The following is a 16034-nucleotide window of genomic DNA, read 5'->3' as shown; positions in this document are numbered from 1 at the left end:
ACCTTTACAACAAAAGCAAATGCCCTCATGGGCGACTTCAAATTTGTCATACATTGTTATTGCACATCCGAGTATAATGCTCTTTGAACTCCTTGCTGATGACGTTCTCCCATGATCACTGAAACAGTACACCAAATGCAACTTATGTCATGTGTGGCCATGCACTGTTATTAAATCTATCTTCATCAGCAGAAAATATTCTATTCAAAGATTAGTTACATAAGAACTGAGAATTTCTATGCTCAGAGGAGGAACTGCATTGATTGCAGCAAAAATTACAACTTAAATTATAATTATGTATATTGTAATCCACTCAGCTTCATACAGATAACAGCAAGATGAAACATGTTTTAATGCAAAATTGCCCTTCCTGCCAAAATATCCAGCTTTATGAAGTTTGGGAGGCCAAATCCCGTGTTGCCTCAGGCAATGCCCTTTCTACACATTAAAATGTCACAGCTGTGGTAATGCTTATTTGCTTTTGCTTATTCGCTAGTCAGTTTTGCATTGTGTGGCTCATGTGACAGACGTTCTTGTCCAGAATGTCCCAACTATAAGCTTGGTTATGTCTTATTTGGACCTGTGGCCTCTGTGTCAGTGTTTGTGGGTTTGAAATTTCTTCCTGAGACTGGATCAAAACAAAACATTCATGGTGATGCTCTATTTTTGTACTGAGGGAAGCTAGAATTATTGTGGTTTGAATGAAATGTTTATAATGAGGCCTTTTTGCTCTTAAAAGTGAGAAGAAAGAAAATGGTCAAACCTGAGAAGGAGGGATAAGAAATGATGAAAATCAGGATTAAAGGGAATCACAAAATTCCAGAGGAAGTTTAAATTGTTTGCTTTCTTTTTATGATCATGTATCATCAGACTACATTGATTGTTTTTGTTACACTTAGAGAACTTAAAACTGAATTAAATAAAAACAATTTCAAACATTCTTATTTGGAGAAATAGTTGGGTAATCCAGTGCAATAGCCATAGGAGAACATAGTAAAAAGTTGTGATGGTGGTGACATTGAGCTTCCTGCCTGCTGATTTCAAGTAAGCAACTGATGTATTTGAAAAGCAAAGTTATCAGAGAACTGATCATCTGGAGTTGGTACCCAGCTTATGGATACACTGAAAGATGTGGATGCGTGATCTTTTCAGGTTCAGAAAGATGAATAGATTGTGATTATTACATCTTACTCTGTAAGCAACCTATTCACTCTATGTAGCAAAGTGAGCTCCCATCATATCAGTCATGGAATAATACAATGTGATAGAGTGGGAAAGGGTGGCTTGACCAGTCAGAGAAAAATGTCACAGCATAGCTCAGTCAGGGCTGACTGGAGAACTTGTCTTGTGAGACTTTATGGATGTAACTGAGGATTAAGAACTGTATGATCATATTAATGGGGTTATATTACAGACCACCCAACAGTCTGTGGGATTTAGAGGAATAAATTTGTAGAGAAATTGCAGACTGTTCCAAAAATATTCTTCATTCTCCTTTTTCATTCTTCATTCTTCTTCATTCTGTTTCATTCCTCATTCTCCGTCAATCTTCCTTCTTCTTCATTTTCCTTATTCATTCTTTATTCCTCTTCATTCTCCTTCTTCAATCTTCATTCTTCTTCATTCTCCTTTTTCATTCTTCATTCTTCTTCATTCTCTTTCTTCAATCTTCAGTCTTCTTCATTCTTCTTCATTCTTCTTCTCTTTCTTCATTCTTCATTCTTCTTCATTCTGTTTCATCATTCTTCTTCATTCTTTATTCTTCTTCATTCTCCATTCTGTTTTATTCTTCATTCTTCTTCATTCTCCTTCTTCAATCTTCATTCTTCTTCATTCTCCTTTTTCATTCTTCATTCTCCTCCTTAATCTGCATTCTTCTTTATTCTATTTCTTTGTTCTTCATTTTTCTTCATTCTGTTTCATTCTACATTCTTCTTCATTCTTCATTCTTCTTCAATCCCGATTCTTCATTCTTCTTGTAACCTCTTCATTCTTCATCATTCTCATTCTTCATTCTACAAGAGAACCCTGTCCAATTGAACCTGTGGGAGACTAATACATACATTTTAGGGGCTGTGGAAGAAAGACTTTAAGCATCCTTAGTCACGGGTGAGGTGTGGATGGTGAGAGGATATGGTGAGAGGATGGTGAGAGGAAAAAATTATTTCATTTTTTGAGAAAGGTTTGAAGTACAACTTGGGAAATTATTGGCCAGCGAGTTTGATACCAGTTGTCCAGACCAATCCCACCAGAGCAATCCCAGCACACCAATCCCACCACACTAATCCCAGCAGACCAATCCCAGCAGACCAATCCCACCACACCAATCCCAGCAGACCAATCCCAGCAGACCAATGCCTCCAGAGCAATCCCAGCACACCAATCCCACCAGAGCAATCCCACCACACCAATCCCAGCAGACCAATCCCACCAGAGCAATCCCAGCACACCAATCCCACCAGAACAATCCCACCACACCAATTCCAGCAGACAAATCCCAGTACACCAATCCCAACACACTAATCCATCACAATTTCTTCATTCTTCTTCATTCTCCTTCAATCTTCCCTCTTCTTCATTCTCCGTCAATCTTCCTTCTTCTTCATTCTCCTTTTTCATTCTTCATTCTTCTTCATTCTGTTTCATTCTTCATTCTTCTTCATTCTCCTTCTTCATTTTCCTTATTCATTCTTCATTCTTCTTCATTCTCCTTGATTCTGTTTCATTCTTCATTCTTCATTCTCCTTCTTCAATCTCTTTCTTCATTCTCTTTTTTATTCTTCATTCTCCTTAATTCTGTTCCATTCTTCATTCTTCTTCATTTTCCTTATTCATTCTTCATTCCTCTTCATTCGTGATTCTTCATTCTCCTTCATTTTCCTTATTCATTCTTCTTCTTCAATCTTCAGTCTTCTTCATTCTTCTTCATTCTCCTTCATTCTGTTTCATTCTTCTTCATTCTCCTTCATGCTCTTGACTCTCCTCCTGCAGCTCGCACAGTGAGAAGATCATGTCTGCTGTAGACATTGTGGGCCGAAGGTGGCGGTGGCACTGTGCTGTATTGTTCTATGTTCTAAAAAGGTCCATTAAGGACACTTACTGTCGTGGTTTCTCGTGCCCCACAAATGACCAAGAGACGCAGGAGATTCTTCAAGAAGGGTTAAACTTCAATTTGCAAATCAAAGCTGAGACAGTCATTGAGCTAGTCGCTGATTGCCCACTGATCCTTTAGACCCAGCATTTTTTATAGCAATCTCCTGGTCCAGTTGCATTAGCATATGTAATCGATCTATAGTTGCGTATTACACGTACCTCACGTACATATTGTTTCTACCCATTGACTTAATCATGTTCTAATCTACATCTCTTAGCTACCTTTCATTAACACATTAACACACCATTGTCTTCTACATTTTTAGGATACATGCATAGCAAATAGCAAACTCAGAACTGACCAATGTTCTAATCTACATTTCTTTAGCTACTTCTCATTAACACACCATTGTCTTCTACATTCTTAAGATTTCATTCTCCTACACATGCATATCAAATAGCAAGTTTCAAAACTGACTTCATAGTTTTATTTATACTTTTATACTCCAATATATCCCCCTTTGAGACCCAGAGGGTCTCACACAGAGAAAGAAGACCAAGAGTTCGCGCACAAAAGCCCCAATAAACTCAAGCACTTATTCCCAAATCTCGGGTTAAACTATAATTTTCTGCGCCAAGACCTCAAAGTATTCTCTCCCTGTTACCCTGGGCCGCTGAGCCAAAAACCTGTCCCTTTGTATCTGAGACAGGGAAAAAAACTCAGAAGCCCTTACAATCTACTCCCACACTGTCGTTTTGCTCCTGTTCATCCTGCAGGTGTTGTAGGCTGTAATGATACATTTTTAGTGTTTCTTTCTCCACTAAGCTTGCTTCAGTAATTGCCACGAGCATTGGAAATTGTTTGGTTGCAGCACGCACTACAAGAGATTTGAGACAAGGAAGAAAACAGCACAGCACAAACGCACAGCTCAACAATATAATACTGACAGTTATTGCTATTTTAGTCAGCCATGCTCCCCATCCTCTGAGTCTACTTTCTAACCAATCAAAGAACTGATGTCCAAATCCTGCATTCTGTTTGACCTCCGTCCGCAGATTTTTTAATTTATTCATTGCTCTGGTGAAAGACCCTTCTGGACTAGTATTGTTCGGTATGAAAGTGCAGCATTGTTCTCCAAACATTACACACACACCCCCTTTCTCTGCCAAAAGCCAATCCAGTACCTGTCTGTTTTGCCACGCCATCCTGCTAGTTGCATCTAGCTGTTGCCCTAAGGCCTCCAGTGCATCATCGGTGTAGTTGATGAATCCCTGTTGATTATAGTATATATAGTTTATCCATTCAACATTTTTGCTTACCCCTATCACAGGTATGATAGCTTCCCAGACTGCAGCAATCTCATGCGGTGTCAGGCATGTCATTTGATTAGTTTGCATGCGGTAACTCATCAATGCTAACGGTAAAGCACCGACCCAATTAAGTTTAGTGTCTGCACAAATTTTGTTTAGTTTGGCTTTCAGGGTTCCGTTAATTCTCTCTACCATGCCCTGCGACTGAGGGTGGTATACACATCCAAATCTTTGCTTTATCCTCAGCGCCTGTAGTACCAGTTTGACCACTTTCTGGATAAAAGCTGAACCATTGTCTGAGCTAACTTCTGTAGGTATTCCAAACCTTGGGATCACTTCATTTGTCAGGAATTTTACCACTGTCTTTGCCCCTTGATCTCTTGAAGGTACCACCTCCACCCATCTGCTAAATCGATCAATTACTACCAGCATGTATCTTTTCCCTCTCACTGTCTTTATCATGTCTACGTAATCGATCACTAGATGTTTAAATGGTCCTTCAGGTACAGGAATGTGACCTATTGGGGTTGTAATTCCCTTCCGAACATTATTTTGTGCGCATACCTCGCACTGTGACAAGACAAAGTCCACTGAAGCCTGTAAATAAGGTGACCAAAAACCATCCTTCTTTATTTTCCTTATCACTTCCCCCCTTGCACAATGGTCCATCCCATGCGCTTCTGAAATCAGAATCGTCAGTAGAGGGGTGGGTGCTACCAACAAACTGTCTTCCGTGATCCACAAGCCTTCCAGGTTCTGCTTGGCCCCCCTTTTTCTCCACATTGTCTGTTCTGCCAAAGTTGCCTTACCTTGTATTTCAATTAGGTCCTCTACGTCAGGTTCTGGAGTTAGGCTTACCTGGGGGGCAATGACAGCTGACGTACACCCAGACACTTTTCTGGCTGCCTCGTCCGCAGCTTGATTTCCCTTTGTTATTACATCATTTCCCTTTTTGTGTACCTGGCATTTTACTATAGCCAATGCTTTAGGTTTCATTATGGCTTTTATTAAGTCTTGAATTTGCTGACAATGTTGTATGGGATCTCCATTACCTTTTTTAAAACCTCTCTGCTTCCACACTGCCCGAACAAATGGCATACTCCGTGAGCATATGCCGAATCAGTATAGATATCTACTTTCTCACCTTCCATCATTTCACACACAGCTGTCAGGGCTTTGAGTTCTGCTAGTTGGGCGGAACACGGTTGGGGACAGGACTCCATCCTAATAATCTTATAGCTCGACTGATCCTGCTGCACCACTGAGAACCCTGCGTGATTTCCATCATAATCCCTATAACAAGAGCCATCTATGAACAGAACCTTTTTATCTATATCCTCTAGTGGTTCTGACCGTAAATCTGCTCTCAATTTGGCAAACGCCATCATCTTCCCTACACAATCATGGGGTTCTCCTTCATAGTCTAAAGGGACAAAATTGGCTATATTACTGGTAGTGCATCTCTGTATAGTTATGTCTGGAAATGTCAATAGCATCTGATACGCTGCTATCCTGGCTGGCGTCAGCACAAATTTCCCTCTTTCCAGCAATTCTGCTACTTTGTGGTGTGTGTACAGAGTCACAGGATAGCCCAGGGTTACAGATGATGCCTTTTCATATGCATAGTACAGCGCCGCCAATCCCTGATAACAGGGTGGATACCCCTGAGCCACCTCATCTAGTCTCGTACTGTAGTATGCTATATCGGCTGCTTTGCTTTTCCTGTGCCTGTCTCCTGTGTTAGAACCGCTGTGACATAACCCTCCTGTCAGTTGGATACATACAAATAAAAAACCTTCTCATAGTCAGGCAAAGCTAATGCTGGTGCTGACTGCAATTCCTGCTTAATAGTATTGAAAGCTATCTCTGCCTCTCCATTCCACTGTAAGCCGTTCTTCAAATTTGTATGTCCTGCTTCTTTCATTATCTTTCTCAAAGGTGCCACAATCTCAGCATATTCTCCTATCCAATCTGAGCTGTACCCTGCCATTCCCAAAAACGTCATCATCTGCCCTACAGTCTGGGGTTTTGGGGCCTTAGTTATTGCCTCAATCTGATCTGGTGCTATTGCCTTCACTCCCTTGGATATTACCCTGCCTAAGTATTCCACTTGCTGCGTGCAAACTTGCAGTTTCTTTTTGGATACTTTATGTCCTCCGTGCGCTAGCTTCTCTAACAGAGTTACAGTGTCCTGCTTACACTGTTCCTCGCTGTGGGAGCAAATCAACAGGTCATCCACATACTGTAACAATGTACTTTCCAATGGCATGCCCTCTAGGTCTGCCTTCAATACCGGTTAGATGAGTTGCCGTCTATTCTGTGGTCACAGCATGACATGGATGTAGGGAAAATAAAAACAGCTAGTCCGGTGGAAATAAAGCTGAAAAGGGGAGCAATTCCACCCAGGAGACCACAATACCCACTAAGACCAGAAGCAGAAGAGGGAATAGCGTCGACAGTGCAGGGGTTGCTTGAAATAGGAGTGCTTGAAAGAACAAATAGTCCATGCAATACCCCGTTGCTGCCGGTCTTAAAAGCAGATAAATCTAAGTGGAGATTGGTGCATGATTTGCGAGCGGTAAATGATGTGGTAGAGGACTGGCCAGCGGTAGTCCCCAACCCACACACGCTTTTGACTAATGTTCCACCAGAAGCAAGTTACTTTTCAGTGATTGATTTGTGTTCGGCTTTCTTCAGCATTCCTCTGGCCGACCAGTGTCAGTATTTGTTTGCATTTACTTACAGAGGTGCTCAGTATACCTATACCAGAATGCCGCAAGGATTTAAACACTCACCACACATTTTTAAAAGGAAAATGAAGAAGGAGAATGAAGAAGAATGAAGAATGAAACAGAATGAAGGAGAATGAAGAATGAAAAAGGAGAATGAAGAAGAAGGAAGATTGACGGAGAATGAAGAAGAATCCCACCGGACCAATCCCAATAGAGCAATCACACCACACCAATCCCAGTAGACAAATCCCAGTACGCCAATCCCAGTAGACAAATCCCAGTACGCCAATCCCACCACACTAATCCATCACAATTTCACACACTCACCCACCGCAATCCATCACACTAATCCCAACAGTCCAATCCCAGCACACCAATCCCAACAGAGCATCCCAGCAGACCAATCCCAGCACACCAATCCCACCAGACCAATCCCAGCACACCAATCCCACCAGACCAATCCCAGCACACCAATCCCAGCAGACCAATCCCAGCACACCAATCCCACCAGACCAATCCCATCAGACCGACCCCAGCACACCAATCCCAGCAGACCAATCCCACCAGACCAATCCCACCGGACCAATCCCAATAGAGCAATCACACCACACCAATCCCAGTAGACAAATCCCAGTACGCCAATCCCATCAGACTAATCCATCACAATCTCACACACTCACCAACCGCAATCCACCACACTAATCCCAACAGTCCAATCCCAGCACACCATTCCCAGCACATCAATCCCACCAGACCAATCCCACTGTGTGCATTCAAATATAACATCTTCCGTCCTGTATTCATCACCCCTTTTGATTTTGTCCCCAGGTTACACTTCAACTAATTTCACTGACTGCAATTTTGCCCTACATCAGCCTGTCCTTCCTCACAACACACTGCATCAACTCATATAAGAACTGCCCCTATCCTCAGCCCTAACACTCTGGTTCTCATCCAACTTAGTTCGAACCCTTCCCAACACCTCTAGTAAACCTGCCCACAAGGATATTGGTCCCCTTCAGGTTCAAGTGCAACCTGTCCTTTTTGTACAGGACATACCTTCCGCAGAAGAGAACCCATTGATCCAGAAATATGAAACCCTGCACCACTTCATTCTTCATTCTTCCTTCTTCTTCATTCTTTATTCCTCTTGTTACGTTCCCCGTAACTGGGTGTCTGAGAAAAAAAGAATCTGTTGGAGTCTGGTGGTACCAAACTAAAGGTGTTTATTAGTAAACTACACAATACAATATCAAAAATCCAAATATACATATAAAACAAGTTAGGAGCTCATTCTCCTTCTTCAATCTTCAGTCTTCTTCATTCTCCTTTTTATTCTTCATTCTTCTTCATTCTCCTTCATTCTGTTTCATTCTTCATTCTTCTTCATTCGTGATTCTTCTTTCTTCTTCATTCTCCATTCTTCATCATTCTCCTTCTTCAATCCTCATTCTTCTTCATTCTCCTTTTTCATTCTTCATTCTTCTTCATTCTCCTTCAATCTTCATTCTTCTTCATTCTCCTTTTTCATTCTTCTTCATTCTCCTTCAATCTTCTTTCTTCATTCTCCTTTTTCATTCTTCATTCTGTTTCATTCTTTATTCTTCTTCATTCTCCTTTTTCATTCTTCATTCTTTTTCATTCTGTTTCATTCTTCTTCATTCGTGATTCTTCATTCTTCTTCATTCTCCTTCTTCAATCTTCATTCTTCTTCATTCTCCTTCTTCAATCTTCATTCTTCTTCATTCTCTTTCTTCATTCTTCATTCTCGTTTTTCATTCTTCATTCTTCATTCTCCTTCTTCATTTTCCTTATTCATTCTTCATTCCTCTTCATTCGTGATTCTTCTTTCTTCTTCATTCTTCATTCTCCTTCTTCAATCTTCATTCTGTTACGAAGGATGAACAGTACTGGGTGACAATAGTTTAAAAAAGCTGGCTACATTGGAAAGACAGACACGTTCAATTGCTTACTGGATAACTGGCAGCATGAATTGAGCTGTATTTTAAAGCAAATGAAATAGCCAATGAGAAGCAAGTACCTGGCTTGCCGAGCACTTTGGAGGGAAAGACATACAGTTTGCTTAGGAGTTTAACTGCTCCAACTAAACCAGCTAAAATGAGCTTTGCTGGTATTGTGAAAGTAAAACAGGAACATTTAGAATTAAAACCATTGTTGATTGCAGAATGCTAAAGGAACCAATAGAAGGATTAATCAGAATTAGAATCAGGTTTAATATCCTAGGCTTATGTCATGAAATTTGTTAACTTTGCAGCAGTAGTACTAAGCAATACATGATAAATATAGAAAAAAATAACTAAATGAATTACAATAAATATATATGTATGCATATATTAATTAGGTAAATTAAAAATAGTGCAAAAACAGAACTAACAAAAAAAAGTGAGGTAATGTTGTTCATGGGTTCAATGTCCATTTAGCAGTCAATTGACAGAGGGGAAGAAGCTGTTTCTGAATTGCTGAGTGTGTGCCTTCAGACTTCTGTACCTGATGGTGTCTTTAATAATGAACGTTGCTTTTCTGAGGCACGACTCCTTGAAGATGTCTTGGATACTACAGAGGTTAGTACCCATGTTGGAAATGAATAATTTTACAACTTTTTGTAGCTTGATCTCCAGTGAACTAAATGCACCTTTCAAAGATCAAGATGCACAAACTACAAGAAGAAAAAGACAGGAGAAGAAAGCTGTCCAGAGCTATTAGAACCACTTCCTGCAGTCTGGGAGTAAACTCCTACAACCACCATGGAGGAAGCCCCAGAACCTGAGGTTGTTACACAGCCACAAGTTTCACCTACCAGGTAGAGTGACCCCCTTATCAGGAAATACATTATCTTACATGAGTAAGAAATCCTCCACAGTGATTAAATATTTAGGCCTGAATGGGACAATTAAAAAAATTACTATGCTGTGTATGTCTTTATAGTAATTGTATTATAAAGTATACTGTGTACATAGTTCAGATGCCTTCTATATTGAGTTGGAGTTTATAGCTAAGCAGGGAAGAGTGTTATGTATTTAATATTTCAGTAGTATTTGAGCAATACTCCAAATGCATTGTTTGATTAAACATTCTTGTTCATTTAAATAATTAATTGTGGGTTAGATGTAAAAATAAGTGAATTGCATACGTCATGACTCTATCTCGTGATAAGTGTGCACCTCACTTTAAGTAACCACAAAATTAGACTCACATTTTGGACTCCAGTGTCTTTCTTTTAATTAGTTTAATGTTCTGGAGTTACAAACCATAACACTAAATACTCTACTTCCAGAGAGAAAGGTAGATTAGTAAACACAAATGTTCAGAAATTCCTCTTTTCTGTGTACTCTGTTTTTGAGTAGAATATGACCTCTAATTCAGATGCTGTTACTGTTACTGTTGAAAGAGGCCCAAACACACTGGAACTGAGCCAATGTCAATAGTAAAATACAACCCTCAGAACCTAATTTCAATTGCACCTGAAAGACTCTGGGATATGGTATAATACTGCCACCTATTGAGTATTTGCACCATTTCAGCTATCTTTAGTGCTTTATAAGATTTCTATAATAAACAGGAGCAGTGACGAGTACAAAAAGCGCACTCCAAAACCGATGCCTGGAAAGTGGTCAGTTGCAGCCTGGGTGATGTATTTTGAACAGTTCGGTTGAAATAAAGTTGAAAAACCTCATTCATTATCTTAAGTCAAGGTAATGCATGAGTTAACTCATGAACTCACAAACTCACTTAAGTTAACTTTTAACCGCCCCAACCACCCAATTGCTTTATCGATCTCAGAAGAGGAGTATGATAGAACCCACTTAGATTGAGTTTAGGAGCCGAGAGGTAATGTTGCAGCTATATAGGACCTTGGTCAGACCCCACTTGGAGTACCGTGCTCAGTTCTGGTTGCCTCACTACAGGCAGGATGTGGAAATTATAGAAAGATGTATATAGAAAGATTTGCAAGGATGTTGCCTGGATTGACAAGCATGCCTTAATGAGAATAGGTTGAGTGAACTTGGCCTTTTCTCCTTGGAGCGACAGAGGATGAGAGGTGACCTGATAGAGGTGTATATGATGATGAGAGTCATTGATCGTGTGGATAGTCAGAGGCTTTTTCCCAGGATGAAATGGCTAACATGAAAGGACACAGTTTTAAGGTGCTTGGAAGTAGGTACAGAGGCGATGTCAGGGGTAATTTTTTTATGCAGAGAGTGGCGAGTGGGTGGAATGGGCTGCCGGTGACGGAGGTGGAGGTTGATACAATAGGATCTTTTAAGAGGCTCCTGCAGCTTATATGCAGCTTAGAAAAATAGAGGGCTATGGGTAACCCACAGTAATTTCTAAAGTAAGTACATGTTTGGTACAGCATTGTGGGCCGAAGGGCCTGTATTGTGCTGTAGGTTTTCTATGTTTCTATTTCTCCAAAATATAGAGAAGTACATCAAGTAAGTTGTTATAATGGAAAATCTCATGGGAAATACACCCTCAGGCATCCCAGTGAAGCAAGTCCTATACATGACTTACAATCCACTTGTAAAACTGCCTCATAGAAGTGAGTTTGGTAGATATATTTTCTCATTCCAAGATGGCATGGATAGTCAAAGGCTTTTTCCAAGGGCTGAAGTGATTGCCACAAGAGGACACAGGTTTAAGGTGCTGGGGAGTAGATACAGAGGCGATGTCAGGGGTAAGTTTTTTATGCAGAGAGTGGTGAGTGTGTGGAATGGGCTGCTGGTAACGGTGGTGGGGGCGGATACGATAGGGTCTTTTAAGAGACTTTTGGAAAGGTACATGGAGCTTAGAAAAATAGAGGGCTATGGGTAACCCTAGTAATTTCGAAGATAGGGATATTTTCGGCTCAACTTTGTGGGCTGAAGGGCCTGGATTGTGCTGTAGGTTTTCTATGTTTCTGTGTTTAATCTCTCTCCTTCCAACAGTCAAGCACTCTGAGCATGTCTTCACTGGTGCCTGGTCCTAGATCTCCCAATATTACACCGAGTCTAATACAACATTACCTTTGACCGTTAGATTCAGCTTGTATCTTCTACTACACTCAGAGGCTCTTTATTAGGCACAGCAGCTCATTAATGCAAATATCTATTCAGCCAATCATGTGGCAGCAACTCAATACATAAAAAAATGCAGACATAGGCGAGAGGTTCAGTTCAAACATTAGAATGGGGAAGAAATGTGATCTAAGAGACTGACCATGAATTGATTATTGGAATATTGTGGGGAAGACATACGAGCCGAGGGCATGGATTGACATGGGGAATTAAGACATTATAGCTATTAGTGAAACTTGGCTGCAGGAGGGGCAGGGCTGGCAGCTTAATGTTCCAGGGTTCTGATGTTTCAGACATGATAGAGGCAGAGGGATAAAGGGTGGGGGGTGGCATTGCTAGTCAGGGAAAATGTTACAGCAGTGCTCAGGCAGGACAGATTAGAGGGCTTGTCTACCAAGGCCATATGGGTGGAGCTGAGAAACAGGAAAGGTATGACCACATTAGTGGGGTTGTATTAGAGACCACCCAATAGTCAGCAAGAATTGGAGGAGCAAATCTGCAGTGAGATAGCAGACAACTGCAGGAAGTTGTGATAGTAGGGGATTTAAATTTTCCACATATTGATTGGGACTCCCATACTGTTATAGGTCTAGATGGGTTAGAGTTTGTAAAATGTGTTCAGGAAAGTTTTCTAAATCAATATATAGAGGTACCAACTAGAGAGGATGCAATATTAGATCTCCTGTAAGGAAATGATTTAGGACAAGTAACGGAAGTGTGTGTAGGGGAACACTTTGGTTCCAGTGATCATAACATCATTAGTTTCAACTTGATCATGGATAAAGATAGATCTGGTCCTCGGGTTGAGGTTCTAAACTGGAAAAAGGCCAAATTTGAAGAAATGAGAAAGGATCTAAAAAGCATAGATTGAGAAAGGTTGTTCTCTGGCAAGGAAGTGATTGGTAAGTGGGAGGCCTTCAAAGGAGAAATTTTGAGAGCGCAGAGTTTGTATGTTCCCGTCAGGATTAAAGACAAAGTGAATAAGAATAAGGAACCTTGGTTCTCAAAGGATATTGGAACTTTGATAAAGAAGAAGAGAGAGATGTATGACATGTATAGGAAACAGGGAGCAAATAAGGTGCTTGAGGAGTATAAAAAGTGCAAAAAATGATTAAGAAAGAAATCAGGAGGGCTAAAAGAAGACATGAGGTTGCTTTGGCAGTCAAGGTAAAGGATAATCCAAAGAGCTTCTACAGGTATATTAAGAGCAAAAGGATAGTAAGGAATAAAATTGGTCCTCTTGAAGATCAGAGTGGTCAGCTATGTATGGAACCAAAAGAAATGGGGGAGATGTTAAGTGAGTTTTTTTGCATCTGTATTTACTAAGGAAACTGGCATGGAGTCAATAGAAATAAAGGCAAACAGTAGTGAAGTCATGGAACCTATACAGATTGAAGAGGAGGAGGTGCTTGCTCTCTTGAGGCAAATCAGAGTAGATAAATCCCCAGGACCTGACAGGGTATTCCCTTGGACCTTGAAGGAGACTAGTATTGAAATTGCAGGGACCCTGGGAGATATATTTAAAATGTCAATATCTACGGGCGAGGTGCTGGAGGATTGGAGGATAGCTCACGTTGTTCCATTGTTTTAAAAAGGCTTTAAAAGCAATCCAGGAAATTATAGGCCGGTAAGTTTGACGTCGGTAGTAGGTAAATTATTGGAAGGAGTACTAAGAGATAGGATCTACAAGTATTTGGATAGACAGGGACTTATTAGGAGAGTCAACATGGCTTTGTGCATGGTAGGTCATGTTTAACAATTCTATTAGAGTTTTTTGAGGAAGTTACCAGGAAAGTGGATGAAGGGAAGGCAGTGGATGTTGTCTACATGGACTTCAGTAAGGCCTTTGACAAGGTCCCACATGGGAGGTTAGTTAGGAAGATTCAGTTGCTAGGTATACATGGAGAGATAGTAAATTGGATTAGACATTGACTCAATGGAAGAAGCCAGAGGATGGTAGTGGAGGATTGCTTCTCTGAGTGGAGGCCTGTGACTAGTGGTCTGCCACAGGGATCAGTGCTGGGTCCATTGTTATTTGTCATCTATATCAATGATCTGGATAATAATGTGGTAAATTGGATCAGCAAATTTGCTGATGATACAAAGATTGGAGGTGTAGTGGACAGTGAGGAAGGTTTTCAAAGCTTGCAGAGGGATTTGGACCAGCTAGAAAAATGGGCTGAAAAATGGCAGATGGAGTTTAATACAGACAAGAGTGAGGTATTGCACTTTGGAAGGACAAACCAAGGTAGAAAATACAAGGTAAATGGTAGGGCACTGCAGAGTGCAGTAGACCAGAGGGATCTGGGAATACAGATACAAAATTCCCTAAAAGTGGCATCACGGTAGATAGGGTCATAAAGAGAGCTTTTGGTACACTGGCCTTTATAAATCAAAGTATTGAGTATAAGAGTTGGAATGTTTTGGTGAGGTTGTATAAGGCATTGGTGAGGCCGAATTCAGAGTATTGTGTGTAGTTTTGGTCACCGAATTACAGGAAGGATATTAATAAGGTTGAAAGAGTGCAGAGAAGGTTTACAAGGATGTTGCCGGGACTTGAGAAACTGAGTTACAGAGAAAGGTTGAATAGGTTAAGACTTTATTCCCTGGAGTGTAGAAGAAGGAGGGGAGATTTGATAGAGGTGTATAAAATTATGCTGGGTATAGATAGAGTGAATGCAAGCAGGCTTTTTCCACTGAGTCTAGGGGAGAAAAACACCAGAGGGCATGGGTTAAGGGTGAAGGGGGAAAAGTTTAAAGGGAACATTGGGGGGGGGGGGGGGCTTCTTCACATAGAGAGTGGTGGGAGTGTGGAATGTGCTGCTAGATGAAGTGGTAAATGTGGGCTCACTTTTAACTTTTAACAAAAACTCAGACAGGTAAATGGATGAGAGGGGTTTGGAGGGATATGGTCCAGGTGCAGGTCAGTGGGACTAGGCAGAAAAATATTTTGGCACAGCCAAGAAGGGCCAAAAGGCCTGCTTCTGTGCTGTAATGTTGTTCTATGGTTCCATGGTGCCAGACAGGGTAGCTTGAGTGTCTCAGAAACTGACGACCTGTGATTTTCACACACCACTATCTCTAGAGTTTACAGATAGTGGTGTGCAAAACAAAAGCAATCCAGTGAGTGTAACTCCTGTGAGTGAAAATGCCTTGTTAATGAGAGAGGTCAGAGAAGATTAGCCAGATTGGTTCAAGCTGACGGGAAGGCAATGGTAAACCATGCGTTACAACAGTGGTGTGCTGAATAGCATCTCTGTACACAAACCATGTCAAACATTGAAGTAGATGGGCTACAGTAGCAAAAAATCTACTGAGTGTGTACCTATTGCCTTGACACTGGAAACAGTTCAGCAGCTCAATGATCAGTCTTTTCTTGGTTCATTTTAAGCAGTTAACAAATGAATACGTCCCAAAGGACATTTGGTGTCCAAAAGGGTCTACAGGTGAAATTTCATTTCGGTGATGGCATGATTTTTATTTTTTAGAAATAAAACATGATTAACTGTTATTGCAACTGTTTGATTGTTCTCTGCTGAATTGAGCAGTATTAAAGTTCAGTGAAATGAGAGTTTTTAGTAAACTTTGTGTCAATCCATAATGTGGCTTCAGCTTCAGGCTTCTGATTGGTTCATGAGAAATGCACCAATATGTTGCAAAAAGAAAGTAGTGAATTACGGGACTGTTAAGGAGCTTTCTATCATTACTGGTTCATCATTCTAAATGCAAGGTTTGTTGAGGTTCCATAATTTACAAAGTTAATGGAGAGATTTTGTACCAACAACTAATTCCTTCAGAAGGAAAACAGCAGAGTGCATTTAAA

The sequence above is a fragment of the Hemitrygon akajei genome, chromosome 5 (assembly GCF_048418815.1).
Source record: "Hemitrygon akajei chromosome 5, sHemAka1.3, whole genome shotgun sequence".
In the NCBI taxonomy this organism is placed as follows: Eukaryota; Metazoa; Chordata; class Chondrichthyes; order Myliobatiformes; family Dasyatidae; genus Hemitrygon; species Hemitrygon akajei.
Note: the sequence above shows the minus strand (reverse complement) of the source record.